Raw genomic sequence first — 24,553 nt, forward strand, 5'->3', positions numbered from 1 at the left:
AAAATACTAAATACAGCCGAGGTAAAATTAAGTTTACTGCGTTTTCACCCCAATTGTGGCATGCTCTTCAATGCTGTTGTTTCAGGGCGCTTCATTTCAAATTCTTTCCTGTCGTAATTTTGCGCTGAAAAACATGTACACCACGGCCGACGATTCGAAACATACTATGTTAAGACATGTTCCCCAGATTGCGTTATTTTCCCAATCTTTTATTGGCTGTTCCCGCTGTTTTCATCCTGTAGCTCACAGTGTGGTGTTGATTGTACGACTGAGCAAAGTCGATTACCACGGAGGGCTGTTTACCCGTTGGAGATCAATCGAAAGGAAGTAGAATAAGAATTAGAGCTGTGAAAACTAAAAGAGAGCGCGTAAATGAAGCTCAGTAACAACACCTGATGTATTTTATGAATGATCATTTTCAGTGAAAATTGTAATGTCGGTGCATTGATGTATTACTCTTCTGCGGAAGGTGGTATAAGTGCATGCTTTTACACTTTGACCGAGCTTCACTATCTGTGGTAATGATGTGAGGAAACGTATTTCGTCTTAGGTACTTCAAACGAGATCCACATTTAAATAGCTTTTAGCTACCTTGTAATCACAAAGAATGCAGATTCAAGGGTGGAAGAATCCCAGTATTTTACATGGATAAAGCAAAAAATAAAGTTCACAGCATACTGAAGACAATGAAAGAAAATCGTAGACTCCCAAACCACGAAGAACTGGAAAGCATTATGCAGGAGAGTGCCATCGAAATTCCAATGTTGTGTCGTGTGAGGTAGGTTAGAGTGTTTTTTTATAATACTGGCACTAACTCCATAAAAACTCAGATTTATCAGGCTTTGGGAGCTGTGAAATTTCTAGGCAAAGAATGGTTTGTAAGAGACTAAAAGATGCTTGCCAAGAATTTTAAGATACTGGATGGGATTAAAGAAATGAAGAGAGTTATTCTGAAGAAAGTTGGGCAGTATAACGTCAGAGTAAAGACAGAACTGACTTACAGGTTCGACGACTCCTCAAAGCGATACGCAACGCTTCGGAAACCAGAATTGGCCAGGTGCGTGAACCTCCCGTAATAGATACACCGAGGGTACTACTTGACACTAAGAAACGAAGTGGATAGCCTGTTGAAAACAAGAGGCTGATAGTTCGCAGTTTTATTTTTCGGCACGAAACATCGATGCGTGATCTGCTGAAACTGGTAGGCCGACTCATGAGGACGATGACAGAGACTGTTTGCACGAGGAAGAGGGACTAAGCGCAAGACTTTAACACATCGATCACTATCAGCAACATGTCAACTTTTTTCCTTACGTGATGGGCTACGTCCAACAATAAAAGTAATAAAAATCTAAATGAACTTTTCAAATTCTATTATGTGAAAACATGTTTGGATCAAAATGTATTTTGTTCAAAATGTATTAAGCGCAATTTAAAAATTAAAATGGTGCTTTCATGCATTGATAGAAAAATTCCGACATGGTTAATTTCGGAACATAATCTAAATACCTAGGTCCTACTGTCGAGAAATTTGAACTATTTCATTTGATTGTTAAGTGAAACGTTTTTTTCGCTTCCAGTAAAATTAGGTTGCGTGCACGTAATACGATTTTAAAATATGCTCCACAAATGAGACGACTTAAACGCATTGTCTTGTGAGAGCAATAGTAGCTACGTGATACGATTATTTTACAAAGCAATGGTACCAACCTAAGTAATACGAATAGAATAAAATGTGTAACACGAATTGAAGGGAAGAATTTTATCCGTTCTCACACTTGGCACCAATTTCCTTTCTCCCATTGTCTTCATGATGGTTGTCAAGATTCTGCAGATGTCCATTCCGATACTCTTCCGCTTGTGCGCTAATAACAGACCTGCCAAGTTCATTCACTTCGGACAGTAACAATGAATTGACTTGATAGGAATAAAAAACGAGTTCTGGCGAAGAATGCAGTCCCGCTTAGCGTGCTTACTTCACGGAAACAAATATACACACGCTGTACATGACTCATTTTAACCGGGATAGTCTTCTTGACGGGAGATTGTGGCGCACTTGTCTTAATGTCCATATCTCATATGTAATGACTCCTCCAAAGGAGGATGTCGAGAGGTGGTAAAAAATGACCAAGACACACGTCTGCTTCGTATGAATACGGACTCTCGCAAGAGCTACAAAGATCTGTACTTGCATAGAAAAAATAACTACAATTTATCTTCAACATAAATCAAGTTCATACGAAAATGCAGTTCTTCAGGAAAATATTCTGTGCTTTGCACTCCTTCCTTTCCATTTATTACCACATACTATCCACATTAATACATTCGTAAATAACCAGTCGTTTCCACGTGTCATATGTCCTCTAAAGTAAAACAAGTTGCTAGAGGAAGACTTAAATAGAAGGGAACCTGCTTTTCGCAGCATTATGCTCACAATTTCTTGCCTTCATGGCAGCTAGCTTCTGGAAAATATTCATTTTCTGTATTATGTTCGTTGTCATAAGTCGTACTTGCTAGCTAACACAGGCTGTGATTATCGTGTGGTTGCGCGCTGCGGAATAGCCACGTAAGACGTGTGAATTTCGCCAGCTGACGTCATTTCGAGTGAACGACGCCTAGTCGCAAAGGTCGCTGAAGCTGCACTTGCTAGGCAACGCATACTAAGTTCCCAAATAGTTTTAATGCAGAAAGCGTGGTGGACCAGTATCTTTACAACTCTCCGAAAATCTGTAAGCTCAAACTGTACAAATCTGCCCACGCCAAGCAAGCTGATGTCAGACTGCACGAAACGTGCAAACAATTCACCGCCTATTTCAAAAACCTACTCCTGTTGGTAAGCCCCATCTCCTGACTGCAGTCGCTTCACCAACAATTCGACGGGAGACAATTGCCTACAAATAGAGATCGAAGTCCTCCACATCGGTACAACACCCACTCTAGGACACTCGACAGGCTATCCCGAGGCTGAAATCGAGAGAGGGCTTCCTCAGAGCAACCGAGGTCTAAAAGTTCAGCCTAACGTGGGGTGGTCAAATGATAAAGATCACTGGAGGGAGCCATCCAAAGAACAAGTTCCAGGCCACCTCGAAAACGGGGCATTTGGAAATCCATCAACAGACTTTGGCCCAGAACGGAAAAGATGCAAGAAGAAAAATGCGGATGCTTAGTGTGGTGTCACCGCCAGACACCACACTTGCTAGGTGGTAGCTTTTAAATCGGCCGCGGTCCATTAGTATACGTCGGACCCGCGTGTCGCCACTATCAGTGATTGCTGACCGAGCGCCACCACACGGCAGGTCTAGAGAGACTTACTAGCACTCGCCCCAGTTGTACGGACGACTTAGCTAGCGATGCAACACTGACGAAGCCTCGCTTATTTGCAGAGAAGATAGATAGAATAGCCGTCAGCCAAGTCAATGGCTACGACCTAGCAAGGCGCCATCACCAAGTTATATTGAAATGATAATACTGTATCAACAAGACCAATGTTCCCCAATTGTGGATTAAAGTTAAGTATTCCAGCAGCTACGTACTTTTCTTTATAGCATTCATTACGTATCCTGTTTCAGACCTCACGCCATCCTGCGTGAGCTTATAACGTGCATTTCGGCTTCCTCAAGCAACACGGTGTTGGCACTTCTGCCGACACATCACTTAGTACCTTGTGACCACGGTTGTGGTGAGGTCCAGAAAACCCAGTAGGCATGTTCCTGTCCTGTTTACCCCACTTAATGTCAGCAAATCCTAATGCAAATGACGGCGCCCCGTTCTGAACTGAACTCTCGTAACTAATAAACTCTCTTTTGTAATACATAATTTTTTATATGTAATTTGCGCTATGTTTTCCAGTTTTTAACCCGGTATTTATGAAACGAATAAAGTTACCATGGCCGTCATTGCGCGATTTGTATATATTCTTGAAATATAAGTTCTAGAAGTGACTTCGGGATTGAGCGTCTTTCATTCAGGTTTTCGGGGTGCACGTGCGTCATATTCGCTCCGACTAGACAGTCCTGTGATGATTGGCACAGCATATTTTGTACATAACGCAGAATCTTAGAACTTTGCAGATATGTTCTGTAAACTGTAATGTGGAAGCAATGTAGTTTGTTAACGGCCAGATTTGATACAGAAATAGCCATTTTGAACTCATTTTTAGAGCACAAAACGCTCCAGAACGAATAATTCTCTCTGCAGAAGTGTGCACAATATTGTGAAACCTCCTAACAAACAAAAATTGTTTGAATAAATCATTTTGGTTATTGGCTGGAGGTACCCTGAAGAGGACCGCTGTAAAGTAGTTCGGAACGTCGGCATTTTAGTTGTTTCGGTATTTTGTAATGACGCAACCCAATATTCAAAATGACTTTATTGATATTGACACTGGCTGTGAAAGGCTACGAACTTGATTAAAATTGAGTTCCGAACAGATGAGTCGTCCAGCTCCGAGACAGTTTTAATCTGTCAGGACTGTCTGTATTACACCAGACTGCTAACCGTAGCAAATTGCGATTCAGACAATAGATGTAATAGCAGTGCCACCAACTTTGCAAAAAAATGTTGTGCCAGTTGTATCTTTACTTTCCGTATTGTGGTGGTAAAAGTCTACTGAGAGACCGCAGATGTCCCCCTCTTCACATGCCACAGGAATTTGCTGGCTCGGCTGTAGTAAGCGTCTTCTTCTACTGCTGCTGGGAAAGCATTGCTTCGGAGGCTCATGATCAACACGTGAAGTGACTTTACAGCCAGAGGAAAATGAGTTCCGTAACTAGTCATGATCTGAGATTGTTTAATAGTAAATAAAATACTTATTTGTTCCCCGCTGTTCTTCGTATTCCCCGCCGTAACACACGGTTGCAAATGGATTGTGTTATTCGTGCGAATAGTGATGGCTTTAAACAAGTCTTCCGCAGCGGTGAGGCAGCTCAGGTTGTTGTCCCAAAGGTGATCGGTTCAGTTCTCTGGTGTCAAATTATTCTCTTAGGGCTAAAAAATATTATTTCTGTCCCTAATAATTAGTAACGTCGTTGCGAACCTTGGTGACTGTTTCCAAACGCTGAGGCAAGGAAGTATACGAGGTACTGGATGTAAGACACATCAGCGTTACAGGCACCACAATCGTAAACCATGTTCTACATGAGTAACGTTGAGGCAGAAATGTAATTTTTCTTACGATATAACATGTGACAACGCAGGCTCTCTCGGCGATTTTTTTTTTTTTTTTTTTTTTTGTGTGTGTTAGCAACACCGTGTTACGAGTGGAGGCCGAAATGCACCCGTTTTAGCTCACGCAGGCTGGCGTGAGGAGGGAAGAACTATACTGACGTGAGGTCTGGAACATGACAAGTAATGAGACTTCAGAAAGCGGACGTAATTAGTTTGATAGTTAACTTTAATCCATTAATGATGAAAGTCGCTCTTGACGGTACATGATTCACAATATTATCCGTTCAGAATACATTCTTGAAGATAGTAATTATAGTAACCTGAATATGGCGCCTTGCTAGGTCGTAGAAAATGACGTAGCTGAAGGCTATGCTAAACTGTCGTCTCTGCAAATGAGAGCGTATGTAGACAGTGAACCATCGCTAGCAAAGTCGGCTGTACAACTGAGGCGAGTGCTAGGGAGTCTCTGTAGACTAGACCTGCCGTGTGGCGGCGCTCGGTCTGTAATCACTGATAGTGGCGACACGCGGGTCCGACGTATACTAACGGACCGCGGCCGATTTAAAGGCTACCACCTAGCAAGTGTGGTGTCTGGCGGTGACACCACAAATTTCATTGATGAAATCTTCTCACGTTATCAGCCGAGTCGCCGTCGTGTGTTGTCGCAACGTTTCGACGAGTTTTCCACACTTTATCTTCTGGCGAAGTCTTCGCCCGAAGATGGCTTATTAAGAAACTCATCGTAAAACTGCAACACCACGGCACTACCACTCGGCTGATAAGGCGAGAAGATTTCGCCGACGATGTATTCCAGTCTCCCAGGGTCCGTCGTTGGTGACACCTCATGGCGTGTATTCGAACAATTTTATGTATTAAAGCAGTGGTTTTCAAAGTTTTTGATCTGAATGTAAACACCCGCGGCTCCTTTCGCAGACGACTTCTGACTCGAGGTATGCCACCAATAATCTCAAGTTTCTAAAAAAATGAATAAGAGTACTTATTTCTTTACTGACTATTGACAACACATTTGAATCAACTTGAAATGTTATTACATCTTATTACTGCAAAGAAATCAATGGGAAGGATGGGCTTGCTTCTGCAACACCAGTTCTTAAAATCTCGGGACAAGATCGGAAGCTGCGACTCGCATCTAATTCTCCACATTCATTCGCTATCTGAATTTCGTGTTGACAACTGTCAGTGCTGAAAAGGCTGCCTCACAGAAGTAGGATGTTTGCAAAATGTGTCAAAATTAGTAGGACCCTTTTGTCTACTTGCGGATGCAAGCTAAACTAACCTTCATACTGACTGTTACTGAATGAACATGCCCTAAATAAACTGGGGAGGGAGACACATCGCTCTCTACAAAATAGACAACACATCTGCATGTCATAAGTAAATTCCATAATGTGACATCCTCGTAATCCACCAGATTATAATGATACTACTATTAAAGTGCGTAGTGGTGGTTTCAGAAAGAACATTGTAGTAATAAATCGATGAATCTTTTTTTATGTATTAATCTAATAAGTCAAAATCCTTGACGAACACTCCATTATGCACAAATTACTTACAGCTATCCAGTCATCAACATAAACCGCTTCATGTCAGTGCTTCTCTGTAAGGACAACATTTTCCAGAAAGATGATCAGTCCTGGGACCGAATTTCGTCCTTTTTGCGCGGATACTGCTCAATCATAGTCATTGTGTATGCGACTTTACGAGTTTCGTGTATGTTAATAAACCCGTGTACATGTTAGAAACGTTTGCGGTAAGATGCCTTTGGCCTATTATAAACTACAGAATTGAATTTTTGCCTCTACCATTCTTCTCTGGGACTGCTTGTTCCAGAGTGTGATACCTGGATATCTAGCTTGACGCCAGACTTTGTGGTGGTCGCACATTGTCTTTCTTTCGCGTTTACCTTGTGACCTGGATGGGGATGGTAGGCGGGGAGGGGGGGGGGGGGGGGGAAGGTCTGGTTCTGAATCCCGGCACGTCTTCTTGAAACGAAACACACTTCTACAATCCACTGCTTGCCAAACCGATCCCGGGAGAAACGCACAACTATCTCTTCTATTGGCTCAGGCTAATAAGCAGTACAAGAGCCGGTCGACCAAGTGTTTTGGTAGCTACTTCCGTGGATGAATTACATTTTCTTAAGAGTTCTCCCAGTAGATCTCAACCTGGCTTCTGATTCTCCTATCATTAGTTTTATGTGGGTATAACACTTACATTAGCTGCGAATGGTTAAGCCAGAATATTTTACGGTAGTTACTGTCTCCAATGGTCGGCAGCAGTGTAACCGAAAAGTGGTGGATCTCTTCAAATACTTATGTGCAACACGTTGCATTTATTTTCACTCAGGGTCAAATGCTAGTCCATGCACCACCCGTTGATCCTCTGCACATCTTCCTTCATTTCACTACGGTTCTCTGGCACGGCAACCTCCCTTCAGACAATAGCATCATCCACGAATAGTCTCCCGTATTCTCAAACCGTATCCCTAGATCAATAATATAGGAGTGTTATAGGTACAAACGAAACGGGCGAGTATTGGATGGACAGTGAAACAAGCAAATAATCCTAATAAATACAGGTCCAGGAACCAGTGGTCTCCACAGTATGACGTATTACGACTGAGTAAGTGAACATCCAATAAAGTCCCAGAGGATTCAAAATGCAGACATGCAATTAAGGACAAACACGATCAAATTTCCGTACCATCGTTCTGGTGAAGGCAGGCTTCAGCACATCTCTCATTGGCGCTCGTTCAGACATTCTAGGCGTGTTCAAAATCCCCTGGAAAACACTGAAAGTGCGTTACCGCTGTTCATTGACAGTATCAACGGGGCTGGAATACCCCAAAGTTATTAAATATCCCACACAAAAAATTAGACGGGTTTATAGTATTGGCGAGCCACGACCGATGCGCTTGTGGAACATTCCTGCTGCATATTCTGGAACGGCCACATGAAAGTCTGCACGTGTACCATCATACATGTACCACAGACACATCCTTTCACCTCAAGGTGCAAGGGGTGGACAAGAATATGGGAACACCACAAACACAACACATTACCATGCCTAATACGGTATGGAAGAACCGTTGGCGTTCAAAAGTTTCCAGTCGTCTGGGAAGGGATAAATACAGGTCCTGTGTGGTTTTCTAGGGAATCTTATACCATTCTTTGTGAAAATCTTTGTCAAATTCAGGTAACCTTCCCTCCAAAGTAGACCATTAAGGCTCAATCACATAAGCTTAAATACTTTCAACGTACATGAGATTTTGACAGAAGATTCGAACATGCGGAATGTTTGTGCCAAAATGATGCCAAAAAACCTCAGAACTGAGCAGAACAACAATCTAAGATCTTCTTGAGAGGATTGCTAATGACCACCAATGATTTACACCCTTGATCACAGGTGATGAAACCCGACTTTTGAGTGCGATCCGTAGACGGCGAAGTGAGGAATGGCACCCTGGGACACCTCCTCGACCGAAAAAAGCTCGAATTAGCAAATCAAAGATCAAAACAACGCTGATTTGTTTCTTTGACAGTAAGGGTATCGTGAATAAGAAATTTTTTCCTCCAGGACGAACTGTCAACTAAATGTTTTACGAAGATGTTTTTGAAAGGCTCATGAAAAGGGTGAATTCAATGAGACAGACCAGTAGATGCTGCATCATGACAACGCCCTCATGTCACACGGCCACTTCCACCACGGAATTTTTGACCTCAAAAGGCATTCTGTTATTGCACATCCCCCTTTTCACCTGATATGAGTCCTTGTGACTTTTTTTCTGTTTCCAAAATTGAAAACTGTCATAAAAGGATGCAATTTTGGTACTCTGGAAAACATTCATAAGAACTGACTGATTTGTTAAAGGCCTTACTAGTTGAACTTATTCAGCGCTGCTACCAAAGCTGGGAACAACGACTCCGCCGGTGTGCAGCTTCAGAAGGAAACTACTTTGAAGGAGACAATGTTGTTTGAAAAAAATAAAAGCTTTGGTAGATAATACATGAGTCTTATTACTTTTCTCAATCACCCCGTATAGAAGTCGAACACCGTATATTAACCCCAAATAATAGCGGCCCTGTAACGCTCCATTTGAGTACTCCAGAAATTAGTTTTACATTTCCCAGTTTTGTAGAAGCAGAGAGCCAAATACCAGCCGAACTGGCAACTTCTCGCCCACCGTCGAAGGAGCAGAGAATCACACGGCGCTCACTCGTGGCTCTCGGTGTTAGCGTATGCTCGCGGGGACGCCCTGTGTGTTGATATTCGGAGGACGCTCGGTGGGATTCCCTCACGCACCGGGCAGCAGCGGGAGCACAGCGAGTATGCTGGCTGGGCCCTCTGAAGCCCCGCGCGGCCCACACGTGTCACTCTGGCAGGTAATCGGTGAGCGACCCGCCGTTCGTGGTTTTGTATGCACCACTGCAGCGGCTTCCGCGACGCGCGTGGTTCCTGTCACCCGAAAGAGTGCAAGGCCGACGGGTCTTTCGGCTAATGCTTCTTGCTGAGTCAGTTGCGTAACCCTAGATAAAGATGTTTCCCAGTGATAATTGACGCGAGTTTGCAGCACCGTGTGTTGATTTTCGGAGTCGCTGCTTTCTGTAGTTGCACGTTTGTTGTGGCGGTAGTAGCACAGTTCTGTTTCCCGTCGGCAGTTAGTAAGAAATAAATTCCCTCGTAGTAGCTTGCTTGAGTGACAGGTGTCAACCGCGCGTCTATATAGGGTGAGGCCAGGAGAGGAGGACCACTGGGTAAGGCGGACTAGTGACGTATTTCACAAATGAGCCACTAGAGTGCAGCTCACGATACTTGTAGGGAAGCTCTATTGTGAACAAACGTGGTGCAACAGTGTTGCTGTTATTTCCGTGTTAGTTCTGGAGAAACGGTTACACTGTCTTTTCTGGTAAGCCGAAAAGTTTTGTCGTGTTGTTACATAACTTAATACTTAAGTTTAGTTTGCATAATATTGATACAGCTTCTTACTGCGAGCTTGAAATCTATAGGCATGAAGCTAACCCAAAATGGCCACAGAGTTGGCTACCTGCAGATAGAAGTCAGGGTGGTCCATCTGTCCCGGACGGTCGGGAGAGATGGACCACAATTAAATTTAGCTTCACGGAATGTGGAATAATCCCACTGATTATGGCCGCAGTCACAGACTCTCCTTATTCGTGAGAAGCTACGTTTGTTCCAACAAATGGAAGAGCAGAATCTCACACGGGCCAACTAACAACTTCAAAATTCATCAAAGAGCAGATTTATCTGCACAAATCAGATTCCTCCACTGACACACCTTCGGACACCACTCGTACTGAACCTAAAACTTCCAAAATTACCAATTCAAAACAGGCTACTCCTAAGTCAACACCGACAAAACGTTTGGAAAAAATATCACCTGTTCCTTCTATTGGTATATGCATGAATTTTAAGAGGAAGGCAGCAACAGTATCCAAAGCGCTGAACTCGGCTGGAAATAGTGAAACTGTAAAGAAGAAGAGGGATGAAAAAAAGGAAACATAAAAAAGGCACAACATATATCACCGAAGGAAAATATTGGTAAAGAGAAAAATAGACCGTAGAAGCTAAAAAAGAAAAATACTGCAAATAACCCACCGTGTTCATCACATGCTGAAAGCTACAACACTCATGGCATTGTAGAAGATTACGAAAGCAACATTGATGAATGCTATGAAGATGATTGTGTTGGGTGTCGTGAAATCTACTCCGTAACTAATAAAAAAGGACGATTGCATTCTGAATGTTTCCTGTTCACGATGGCCACGTGAGTGTTGTTCAACATTTGGTAATAAGTGCAGCTGCTGTTGTGAGGGAAAGTTAGGCTAAAACTTGCACAGACCAGTAACCCATTAGTAAAGCCAATGTTCAATCAAGACTTATAATAAGCTGATAGAATTGTTTTATACTAAAATGTTTAATAGTATAATTCTGTATTCATTACAAATAAAAATATGTAATTTTAATTGACTCTTTTCTTCATGTATAGCCATTTTATATGGTTCTCCCAGTACACTGGTCCATCTCGCCCATACACTCATAGGAGTGTATGGGTGAGATGGGCCACTCACGTATATTTTTATTTTATCACGTTTTGTATTTTCAGTGGCAGTCCCTCAGCGATGTGTTGTACTTAAATTTTTGACTTTGTACACGAACATGCTGCCATAAGTCAAAGGTGTGAAAAACACAAATTTTGTACTGAAGAAGAAAGTGGTCAATCTACACTCCTGGAAATTGAAATAAGAACACCGTGAATTCATTGTCCCAGGAAGGGGAAACTTTATTGACACATTCCTGGGGTCAGATACATCACATGATCACACTGACAGAACCACAGGCACATAGACACAGGCAACAGAGCATGCACAATGTCGGCTTTAGTACAGTGTATATCCACCTTTCGCAGCAATGCAGGCTGCTATTCTCCCATGGAGACGATCGTAGAGATGCTGGATGTAGTCCTGTGGAACGGCTTGCCATGCCATTTCCACCTGGCGCCTCAGTTGGACCAGCGTTCGTGCTGGACGTGCAGACCGCGTGAGACGACGCTTCATCCAGTCCCAAACATGCTCAATGGGGGACAGATCCGGAGATCTTGCTGGCCAGGGTTCGATGACGGTTTGGATGTACCGTGCACTATTCAGTGTCCCCTCGACGATCACCAGTGGTGTACGGCCAGTGTAGAAGATCGCTCCCCACACCATGATGCCGGGTGTTGGCCCTGTGTGCCTCGGTCGTATGCAGTCCTGATGTGGCGCTCACCTGCACGGTGCCAAACACGCATACGACCATCATTGGCACCAAGGCAGAAGCGACTCTCATCGCTGAAGACGACACGTCTCCATTCGTCCCTCCATTCACGCCTGTCGCGACACCACTGGAGGCGGGCTGCAAGATGTTGGGGCGTGAGCGGAAGACGGTCTAACGGTGTGCGGGACCGTAGCCCAGCTTCATGGAGACGGTTGCGAATGGTCCTCGCCGATACCCCAGGAGCAACAGTGTCCCTAATTTGCTGGGAAGTGGCGGTGCGGTCCCCTTCGGCACTGCGTAGGATCCTACGGTCTTGGCGTGCATCCGTGCGTCGCTGCGGTCCGGTCCCAGGTCGACGGGCACGTGCACCTTCCGCCGACCACTGGCGACAACATCGATGTACTGTGGAGACCTCACGCCCCACGTGTTGAGCAATTCGGCGGTACGTCCACCCGGCCTCCCGCATGCCCACTATACGCCCTCGCTCAAAGTCCGTCAACTGCACATACGGTTCACGTCCACGCTGTCGCGGCATGCTACCAGTGTTAAAGACTGCGATGGAGCTCCGTATGCCACGGCAAACTGGCTGACACTGACGGCGGCGGTGCACAAATGCTGCGCAGCTAGCGCCATTCGACGGCCAACACCGCGGTTCCTGGTGTGTCCGCTGTGCCGTGCGTGTGATCATTGCTTGTACAGCCCTCTCGCAGTGTCCGGAGCAAGTATGGTGGGTCTGACACACCGGTGTCAATGTGTTCTTTTTTCCATTTCCAGGAGTGTATTACGGATTCACTCTACGTAAAAAGTAAATGTCGAAACACCAGAAGATGGAGACGACAAAATATACGAATATTTTTCTGCTGTGACTTGAGGAGCAAGAGGAGGAGGAGTCAGACTTGGGTTCTGATCAGAGTGATCAATGAATCAGTAACGTAATTGCAGGCGATCATACCAGTAAGTCAAACAGAACAAATTCATCATCTGAATTTTATTATGGAAGGAGCGAGAAATAAGATGGAACACAAGAATGTTTCGACAAAATGTCCGTTCTCCCGCAAGTAACATAATCATCCTTCTTTCTGAAAGCAAAGGCAGGACTCGTTCCGTGACGACTCCGATAGCATTCAATTTCTACCTTGAAGACGACATAATGCGAATTATTGTTTCCACTACTGACGAATGCATTGAAATCATCCGTTCAACATTTACCAGAGAAAGGAAGAGATTCAAGATTGATAGATAGCATAGAAGTAATATCTTTCAACGGTATCCTTTATGTCATTGGTACGATTCTTTGTGCAAGAGAATGAATTTCTAGCAGTTGTGGGTAACTCTAAACGTAGTATGCATTGGAATGCTGTTTTTGTACTGTGAGTGAGAATAGATTTCGTTTTCTGTACCTATGTTTGCGTTTTGATATAGTAATAACTATTAATTCTCTCTATTAGAAGATAAATTAACTCCAATCAGAGGAGTATTTGAATTTATTATTAGTAAGAGTCTTGTAATAGTGGAGTAACTGGTTCGAAATTCGCTAATAGCAACTCCTTTTCCTTACATTTATTACAGTTCTGTATTTATTACCAAGTGAAAGTTTTAACTAACAAATACCGAATAAAAATTTTCAATACGATTATATCGGTTTTTATTTACTGGTTTTATGAAAATAACATGTGATACAAACGTGAAATCCGTTATTACATGGAAAAACAGTGTTCATCAGTAACACTGTACAATAAAAGTATATAGCTTCTTATCAAATTCTGATTCATTGTGAAGACTCATATTTTTCATGCCATTAGTTATTACAAAGACGAAAATGTTTTTTTTGTTTAAAAAACTATTCAGTGTTCGCAGTTAACATCTAAATTTGTTAGTAACTGTGGAATTTAAAAAAGGTTGCTACTAGTGACTTCACGATTAAGAGACTCTTATGCTACACATTCAGCTAGCGTCCATTACGTTAATGAAAAAAATTTTATACCTGAAAGTGCTTAGAAATGTGCTAATCTGGAAAACGCCTTTGAAGTTCATTTGTATTGATCTTACTCAGTAAAGCAATTATAACGCTCAGAGTAAAGCAATGTACCTATGATATAAATGAGTAACCGATAACACCAGAAACAATTATAATTGAGGGTCCACTGCATGAAAAGCATAACTTTGTAAGAACACGTGAAAATATTCAAATGGTTCAAATGACTCTGAGCACTATGGGACTTCACAGCTACAGTCATCAGTCCCCTAGAACTCTGAACTACTTAAACCTAACTAACCTAAATACATCACACACATCCATGCTCGAGGCAGGATTCGAACCCGCGACCGTAGCAGTCGCGCGGCTCCGGACTGAAGCGCCTAGAACCGTTCGGCCACCGTGAAAATGTTACTTGTACGTTAGAAATAGGTCAATGTATTTGATTACCACCCCTCTTTAACATAGCTAAGGATCTCTCAGTTAAACGGCAGGCCTTCAATCCTGGTACACCCATTCCTAGTCGAAATAGATACTGTGCCGACAGCTTACTGGACGTGCGTGTACCATTGTTGCCTCCACTGGGTCCCATTTCAGCTTGCAGAATTCTAGGAGATGGTTCGATAATGAGTCATAAAGGAACAGGACAAAAATGACAATGTCTTGGCACCAAAAACAAGAAATTATTTACGTATGAAAATGATACTACAGTCCATCTTTGAAACCTATTATACAGAATGTACCAAAAGGTATGTTACAGGTGTGGTAGTTCGTATCTGGGTACCACGCAAGCATATTTTGCTAATAAACATATGTTCGCATACGTTTCGTTTGCGTCTCTGAAACGCGGAGCAGCACATCGGCAGTTTCGACCACAGAAACTAGCCAAGGAGGAAAGGAGGCAATGTAAACTGCAAACGCTCCGAGAACGTTGACGCGCAAGTGCCTCCGATTCGAGTCTGTTCCATACAAGGAGCAGAGGGCATTGCACTGCGAGATCTGAGTGTTTACCAGTGGTACTGCTTCATTTGTCACATGATACGTACAACACTGCACAGTCTTATGAAGATAACGTAGGGTACACTAGTGTCTTATGTTGCGTAGTTTCATACCGTAAACAGTTTTCAGTCATTCGTGAGGCAATCGGGAATGAACAATGGCGGATGTGTACACAGCTACAGAGTATGCCGACGCGCTTGTCGTTTACGGGGAAGCTAGAAAGAGGCTTGCAGCCCCCATGAACTTCAACCCAACAGGCGTCACCCAGCCCGCACCATATAAAGATTTGAGAGACGTTTAAGTGTAACGGGCAGCTCACGTGCTCGCGGTCCTCAATGTGGACGCCCGCGGACACGCCGTACACCAGTCAGCGTTTTTCAGAGCAGCCTTGTACGAGCATCCGGGCTGCAGCACACGCCATAGGCTAGAATCACTTGGCATTCTGGCTTGTTCTGCATGATGAGCACCTTCATTTCTAAAACTTCAGAAGGCTCATGTGATGACTCAGAACGACTTTCCTCGTCGTGTCAACTTCTGCCGATGGCTGCTCGAGCGAAGTAGGTAGGATCCTCATTTCCTGAAATGTATCCTGTTTTCTGATGAGTATAACTTTACCAGGGATGGCATGTTCAACGCCAAAAATAGCCATGCTTGGGCGGAAGAAATCCTCAAGAGCTGCATATCAGAGGCCACCAAGTCAGTTTGCTGTCAATTTGTGGGCAGGAGTCATTGATGATCTTGTCATAGGTCCGTACCTCATGCTATGCGTGCTGGTGATTCCAATTACCTTATATTTCTTCGAGGAGACTTACCAAGGTTGTCTTTGGAAATCCGTCTTGCGATGTGGTTCCGGCAGGATGACGCCACAGCACACGTTGACACTCGAGTGACATCTTTGGCAACAGATGGCTTGGGCGTGCAGGCCGAGCAGCCTGGCCCCTCGCTCACCGAACCTGCGACCATTGGATTTTCATTTCTTGGGGTACATGAAAACCCTGGCGTTCGTGACACCCGTGGAGTCACCACAAGATCTCGTGGCACGAATACAAGTAGCAGCTGGAGTCATTTGAGATACGCCGAGAATCTTTTTAAGGGCTCGGCAAGCCGACATCAGGCATACACGAAATGAAGCCAAGTTGGTTGCGGTGGCATTGAGCACCATCTGTATGTGAATTAAACTGGTATTTAGTAAAAGTAATGTACTGAGCGTTGTTTCCTTTACTCCTTGCCTGGCTTGTGTGGTTCAAATTGCTACGTCCTCCTCCACATTTTAGAGAAGCTAGCACGCAAATGAAGCGTTCTGTAACAAAAGTTTATTAGCACAATTCGCTCACATAGTAGCCATATACCAACCACCATGTCTTGTAATACACCTTCTGATACACTCTGTATAGACATCACTGATCAAAGTGCGTGGATGTTTTTGCTTGCCACCCGCGACATCCGTGATTTCAGTAACGGTGAAAGCTTCGTTTGACCTTTAGCCTTGCGTGTTCTTCGCTACTCCGCAGAAACCGCGTTTCGTGAGCGAAAGTACGGGGGCCTGCCTTGCCTACTGCGCTGTGTAGTCACGTCGCTGGTAGTGAGACGTCATCTGGGAATTAAGACGCACGCCGCCAGACCGCAAACAGCTGTCTCTCGCCATAACGCACAATCTGCGGTTCGTCAAGGCTATCCGTCGTTTTCTTGGTCCACTTTTTCTTCTTTCTATGTTGCTTTCGCATCAGACAAATCTGTTCCTTTTCCACTAATTTCTCTCTTTCGCTGCGTTCCAGGTTGAAGGATAGTAGACGCCGCAGCGTGAAGCAGCAACGAGTGCAGAAACGTCACATCTAGGCGCCAGCGGTGAGTACCCACCCTCCCACTTGCATACTCTTATACTCGGGCCTTGAGCCCTCCCCCAAACACACATATGCAAGTGACGGATCGCAGCGATTCGTCGTCTGGTCGCGCGATGAGTCTGTAGACCGCATGTGTGTGGCCAAATCACAGATCGCAGCAATCGATCACTGGTCACTTGGAATTCGCATGCAATCTGATGAAACGAATGCGACGAATCGGCCCTATCCGGCTACCCGGATGCAACCCTCCCTTGCCTAGTTCTTAAGCGTGGTTGTGTAGTTTTGTTTCGTTCGCTATGCCCACTTGGATAAAGGCCTTTTTACGTTACAATTTATAGATATTCAGGAAGCACAAACCAAGTGAAGCTGAAGGAATTGTCACATCAAGAAACAATACCAATACAAAAACACTTACACCATCAGATTTTTCAGTGATTACCATTTTGAAGCTTGTGCTGTAGAAGTAGAAATGCGTGGGAAAGTTACCAGTAACAGTCACAATACGCCGTACTGCAGCTGGTGATTCTGAGTTATGTATGAAACGATCAGACGCATTATAAAGTTAACTTTTAAGCACGATGAAGTTCAAGGGGCTTTCAATAAGTAATACAACACTTCTTTCCTCACTGGCTAACAGAAGACCATAAAGAGCAACGAAGCACCATCTGTGCGGAATTGTTTGCGCGTTACGACGCAGATCGTGACAATTTTTTGTCGGACATAGTCACGTGCGATGAAACATGGGTACAACACTTCGAACTGGAAACAAAACAGCAATTCAAGGACTGGCACAACACCACCTGTCCTCCGAAGAAAACGTTAAAAGACGTACCCTCGGCCGGTAAAGTCATGGCTGACGGTCTTCTGTGACTGGGAAGGGGTTATTCTGTTTGGTGTCCTCCCTCTCGGTGGAACAATCGATTCTGAAATGTATTGTGCTGCCCTCAGGAAACTGAAGAAACGACTTGAGAGTGTTCGTCACTACAACGAACTTCTCTTTGTCCACGGCAACGCAAGGCTTTATTCAAGTCTTGCGCACCCTAGAGGATCTCACAAAAGTTCATTGGACTGCTCTTCCTCATCCACCCTACAGTCCGGGTCCTCGCATCTTCCGAGTTCCACCTGTTCGGCCCTCCGCGGGAGGGCATTACTTATTGAAAGCCCCCTCCTAATATTGATCATTTAAATGTTTGGGCCATACCCACATTCTACAGTTAAACTTAAGTCCCTTTTCATTTGGTAAATTCTAATTCTTCCTCGTAAAATTTACAACAAGAGTTATAGAAACCAGCAATGCTGCCGCTGGTAACATTTCTATAGATACATCGAGATTGTGAAGCCATTGTGTCAGTATTTGTAGTTAGCTACAAGGCTAATAAATGATGTAGGAATCTTGGACTTGAAGGAGTACTGGTGAAATATACTGATAAAATGTACATAACACGCATGGCGTAAATAGAAAATGTAATGTGTTCTGTGACATAGCCTATATTCCCCAGAACAACCTTCCGAAGCAACGATAATAAATTGTAATTTGTATTCAATTTTTTTTACAGACATCGTTCGACATATCGAGTTCCACTGCCACTGCTGCTGAACACAGTAGTTCATCTTTCTTGGCAGCTGTTTACAGCACAGTGCTGTTTGTAATAGCGGTTGAAGCTGCTTGCTAAATCGACTTGAATGGCAGGGGCAAAGCCAGCGATCGGCTGCAGGCGATATCGCTAGTGATTCCTCTCTCGTGTGTGGGGCCGTTTACTCTTTTCATATCACAATCCTATGAATTTGAAACTTGGTTAATGTCATACGATATTCCCTTTAGAACGTGCGTCTGTTCAGTAAGAATATTTTCGAATGGACAATCCGTTCTCTGCAGCCAGCGAAGAAATATTTGTGTAACTCTTCCACATTGCTTGAGTTAGGTTTAAGAATTGTTGCACCACACTCCGAGTAAAAAGCAAAATTCGAGTTAGATAATTTCGTCGACAAGGATTAAAAACGAAATGTACAGTCCTTGTAGTTGCGTAAATATTTTTCACATTTTCCTTCCAACTCTACAGCTAAAAATGGTAATTACTTACATGGAAAAGTAGTTCGTCTATCACTCAACTTTGGTGTCAGACGGTGACGCGAGCCTTGTGAAATAAGACTTATTATGCTGTTCGCAGGTCTGGGTGTAACTGTTCTTCATGACGCTAGTGTGGGGGACGTAATAAGATACTAAGGCAACAGGCGACAGTCAGTTGCTCACACGTTTGTTCCATTAAAGGCATATACACCGAGGTGACAAAAGTCATGGAGCAGTTTATTGCCTCAGTCGGTATGAGCTATGAACGGCAGTGGTAGGCGAATGGGCTTCACATTACGAGTACGGTGCGTGCTGGTTTGCTCATTGGGACTTTTACACGCTCGTCAGTTTCTCTCTGGTGACGCTAGTTTCTCAAGTGGTTAACACAGCATGTTGCGCTCTGGTGGCTGGCAAATCGCACAATCAGTCCCAGCTTGACCTATAGCGGAGGTTTCCCGTGGACGTAAGGCAAATGCAGGACTTCAATTACCACTGCGCCAAGCCTCCTGTAAGATAAAAGAAAACCTCCCCCGTGCCCGACCAGGGTTTCCCCTTAACAGGTGAAAGCCAGAACTGGAAGCCCCTTCGCAAATATTTCCAATTGGGAAACCCTCTGCCTCACTACCAGCCTGCTCGGATACTTGGCTGAAAAATAGAAAAGCTATACAACAGCCCACCCAACTTTCAGGAGTAGAAAATGAAGACTGAATTGAGAAAAACCAGGATGGTACACCCCTATAGCCGTCTCCTCTATTCACATTGTTTGAGTGCTTTTACATGGCATTGGCCTCCCTGATTTTACGCATCACCATTAAAAATGACCGAGCGAGGTGGCGCAGTGGTTAGCACACTGGGCTCGCATTCGGAATGACGGCGGTTCAATCCCGCATCAGACCATCCTGATTTAGGTTTTCCGTGATTTCCCTAAATCACTCCAGGCAAATGCCGGGATGGTTCCTTTGAAAGGGCACGGCCGACTTCCTTCCCCGGCCTTCTCTAATCAGATGAGACCGATGACCTCGCTGTTTGGTCTCTTCCCCCAAACAACCCAACCCTATTAAAAACGGTCAGTTGCGCTCCATCCACTTGTACAACATTGCTTCACTGTATTTTTTTTTTAATCCTGTGGTTTCTTTCTGTGTTCTTTTTGGATATTGTGTTCGTGCGTGCGCAAGAAGTTACAAGAACAGAGAGCAACATGGTTTTATGAGCCGCACGTCACCTTGGAGACAAGATCGGCCCCGCCGCATAGCTGATGCAAATCGAGGCCCGGTGACCTTTCGGTCCCTTCGCGACCAGCTGGAGTCTGTTAAACAGCGGGGCCGCGTTTTGTGGGCCCAGACAAAGAAGCACGTCCTCGTGAATATGCAGGACCGCCTGCAGTGGGAAACCGGGCTGCCGCGCACATCAGTGGGCCCGTTACATTCTGCCGAGTGCTGCGGGACATCAGGCGGCGGCATTGTCTCCTGGAGGTGCGACAGTAGCCGTGTGCTTTCTTTGTCCTGACACCCAGCTTCCTGTTAACAGTACTCAGGCCGCGAGTATGTCAACAAGGAAATGGTGAGGATCCACGAAGAGCCCGTGCCGTTGGATTTGTGCGGTTATCTCATGGACGACGCTGTTCACCTCTATATACTGAACTATGAAGAACGCATGCGTCACTGAATAGAGGTCGACCCACAGGGAGGGGAACGCCGGACATTTCACACGGCATTTCAAATGGCGGTATTCACACAGGCTGTCAACGGAACGAAACGTCAGAGATTCCCGAGAAGAAGTTCTACACAGAGTACGCGAAAGAACTTGCCCCCCTTCTGACAGCCGTGTACCGCAAGTCTCTAGAGGAACGGAGGGTTCCAAATGATTGGAAAAGAGCACAGATAGTCCCAGTCTTCAAGAAGGGTCGTCGAGCAGATGCGCAAAACTATAGACCTATATCTCTTACGTCGATCTCTTGTAGAATTTTAGAACATGTTTTTTGCTCGCGTATCATGTCATTTCTGGAAACCCAGAATCTACTATGTAGGAATCAACATGAATTCCGGAAACAGCGATCGTGTGAGACCCAACTCGCCTTATTTGTTCATGAGACCCAGAAAATATTAGATACAGGCTCCCAGGTAGATGCTATTTTTCTTGACTTCCGGAAGGCGTTCGATACAGTTCCGCACTGTCGCCTGATAAACAAAGTAAGAGCCTACGGAATATCAGACCAGCTGTGTGGCTGGATTGAAGAGTTTTTAGCAAACAGAACACAGCATGTTGTTATCAATGGAGAGACGTCTACAGACGTTAAAGTAACCTCTGGCGTGCCACAGGGGAGTGTTATGGGACCATTGCTTTTCACAATATATATAAATGACTTAGTAGATAGTGTCGGAAGTTCCATGCGGCTTTTCGCGGATGATGCTGTAGTATACAGAGAAGTTGCTGCATTAGAAAATTGTAGCGAAATACAGGAAGATCTGCAGCGGATAGGCACTTGGTGCAGGGAGTGGCAACTGACCCTTAACATAGACAAATGTAATGTATTGCGAATACATAGAAAGAAGGATCCTTTATTGTATGATTATATGATAGCGGAACAAACACTGGTAGCAGTTACTTCTGTAAAATATCTGGGAGTATGCGTACGGAACGATTTGAAGTGGAATGATCATATAAAACTAATTGTTGGTAAGGCGGGTACCAGGTTGAGATTCATTGGGAGAGTGCTTAGAAAATGTAGTCCATCAACAAAGGAGGTGGCTTACAAAACACTCGTTCGACCTATACTTGAGTATTGCTCATCAGTGTGGGATCCGTACCAGGTCGGGTTGACGGAGGAGATAGAGAAGATCCAAAGAAGAGCGGCGCGTTTCGTCACTGGGTTATTTGGTAACCGTGATAGCGTTACGGAGATGTTTAATAAACTCAAGTGGCAGACTCTGCAAGAGAGGCGCTCTGCATCGCGGTGTAGCTTGCTCGCCAGGTTTCGAGAGGGTGCGTTTCTGGATGAGGTATCGAATATATTGCTTCCCCCTACTTATACTTCCCGAGGAGATCACGAATGTAAAATTAGAGAGATTAGAGCGCGCACGGAGGCTTTCAGACAGTCGTTCTTCCCGCGAACCATACGCGACTGGAACAGGAAAGGGAGGTAATGACAGTGGCACGTAAAGTGCCCTCCGCCACACACCGTTGGGTGGCTTGCGGAGTACTAATGTAGTTGTAGATGTAGAAGTTTTGACGTTCATGGGGGCGGGGAACTGGTGGGTGAGGGGGGGAGAGGCAGTGTCTGCTAATATCGGACGTTAATGGTGTCTCACCTGCTGTATAGTATATTTTATTGTTTCCAGTATCTGATCAAAAGTATTCGGACACCCCCATATAAAGCGGAATTGAGCACCGGATTACAGGAGAGGCGGACTCGTCATTATAAAAGGATTGCACTTTGGGTGCAGAAGTAGTAGCAGCATAATGAGTCGATCAGGAGAGCTCAGCGACTTGGAATGTTGCAAGTCATTGGATGTCACCTTAGTAACAAATCCACCAGCGAAATTTTAACCCTTTTACATTTCAACTTGATAAGTGTATCCGTTCCTGAGAAAGAAGGGGTTTAAACAGTCGCACAGACAGACAAACAAACCGACAAACTGACGACAAAGTAATCCTCCAAAGGTTCCATTTTTGCGAATTGAGCTACGAAGCCGTAAAAAGGAGCAGTCCCTTGATAAAGTTGAGTATAGTTTGGTAATTAGTTTTCTGGATCTCAAGGGAAGCAGTTCTTCAACAATCGTTTCTCAATAAGTGCAAGTGTACGCCAAAAGCACACACAATGAAACTTCCTGGTAGATTAAAACTGTGTGCCGCACCGAGACTCGAACTCGGGACCTTTGCCTTTCGCGGGCAAGTGCTCTACCAACTGAGCTACCGAAGCACGACTCACGCCCGGTACTCACAGCTTTACTTCTGCCAGTACCTCGTCTCCTACCTTCCAAACTTTACAGAAGCTCTCCTGCGAACCTTGCAGAACTAGCACTCCTGAAAGAAAGGATATTGCGGAGACATGGCTTAGCCACAGCCTGGGGGATGTTTCCAGAATGAGCGGAGTGTCCGCTGATATGAAACTTCCTGGCAGATTAACACTGTGTGCCGGACCGAGACTCGAACTCGGGACCTCTAAGCCATGACTCCGCAATATCCTTTCTTTCAGGAGTGCTAGTTCTACAAGGTTCGCAGGAGAGCTTCTGTGAAGTTTGTAAGGTAGGAGACGAGGTACTGGCAGAAGTAAAGCTGTGAGGACGGGGCGTGAGCCGTGCTTGGGTAGCTCAGTGGTAGAGCACTTGTCCACGAAAGGCAGAGGTCCCGGTCCGGTACACAGTTTTAATCTGCCAGGAAGTTTCATATCAGCGCACACTCCGCTGCAGAGTGAAAATCACATTCCAGCACACACAATGATTAGAGGGCGCAGACGCAGCAGCGCATGAAAGTCGAGGCGACGGAGGAAGAATACGAACATCAAAGTGCATGTTTGCCGCCCTCTTCCCCCCTCCCCCCCCCCCCCCAGTCACCTGATTTCATGCTATTTGACAACGTCTGTCACGACATTACATTCCAGTGAGCTTTGACCAGCGCTTCTTCGTTCGGCCGTGGATCAGGCTGGTTCTCGAGCATTTTTGGTGTCTCATAGAACAAATTCCATCTCCCTCACCGAAATCACCAAACCCTAAGAATGTGCTGAAAGAAAGGATATAGCGGAGACTGGTGCTTCTAATTTTATTTTCCACGAAGGTGTAACTTACGCGGGTATTCATTTGTCCGCTTTTGCTACAGTAAGCTTCAGACGGTCAAAGTGAACAACTCCGTCGCTGCCGGGGACTTATTGCGATTTGTCCCGAAATTCTCAGCAAGTCGGTGGGCCCTGGTCGTCATCTGGGCCCAGAAGAAGCTGCGGTAACGGTAAAGTGCGGGTCGGCGGCGGCGTCAGTGCGAGGCGGTGCCGTTACGCAAGAGCAGGTAACGGTGCGGCCGCTCTGCGCGCCACTGTGCTACGTGCCTTAGTTCTCAACTCCTGTCGCCACGCCCCTTTCTGCTCGCACTGCCTCGTGTTTGGAACAAGGATTGTCGGTATGCTTCTGAGTGGACTCTAATCTCTCTGATTATATCCTCATGGTCTCTTCGCGAGATATACGTAGGAGGGAGCAATATACTGCTTGACTCTTCGATGAAGGCATGTTCTCCAAACTTTAACAAAAGCCCGTACCGAGCTACTGAACGTCTCTCCTGCAGAGTCTTCCACTGGAGATTATCTGTCATCTCCGTAACGCTTTCGCGATTACTAAATGATCCTGTAACGAAGCGCGCTGCTCTCCGTTGGATCTCTTCTATCAACCCTATCTGGTACAAATCCCAAACTGCTGAGCAGTATTCAAGCAGGGTGCGAACAAGCGTGCTGTAACCTACTTCCTTTGTTTTCGGATTGCATTTCCTTAGGATTCTTCCAATGAATCTCAGTCTGGCATCTGCTTTACCGACGATCAACTTTATATGATCATTCCATTTTAATCACTCCTAATGCGTACCCCCAGATAATTTATGGAATCAACTGCTTCCAGTTGCTGACCTGCTATATTGTAGCTAAATGATAAGGGATCTATCTTTCTATGTATTCGCAGCACATTCTTGTTTACATTGAGATTCAATTGCCATTCCCTGCACCATGCGTCAATT

At 44.8% G+C, this 24,553-nt stretch overlaps 1 protein-coding gene across 1 annotated transcript in view; it reads left to right on the forward strand.

Annotated features, from left to right (window-relative positions):
• Positions 1-24,553, forward strand: part of LOC124776283 (myosin-VIIa) — a 476,348-nt gene that overhangs the window by 123,072 nt on the left and 328,723 nt on the right. The window contains exon 2 of the mRNA XM_047251187.1: positions 16,708-16,777. The gene's annotated coding sequence lies outside the window, so the exon portion shown is untranslated. The remainder of the gene's footprint in view (positions 1-16,707; positions 16,778-24,553) is intronic.

The sequence above is a fragment of the Schistocerca piceifrons genome, chromosome 2, assembly GCF_021461385.2.
Source record: "Schistocerca piceifrons isolate TAMUIC-IGC-003096 chromosome 2, iqSchPice1.1, whole genome shotgun sequence".
Classification (NCBI taxonomy): domain Eukaryota; kingdom Metazoa; phylum Arthropoda; class Insecta; order Orthoptera; family Acrididae; genus Schistocerca; species Schistocerca piceifrons.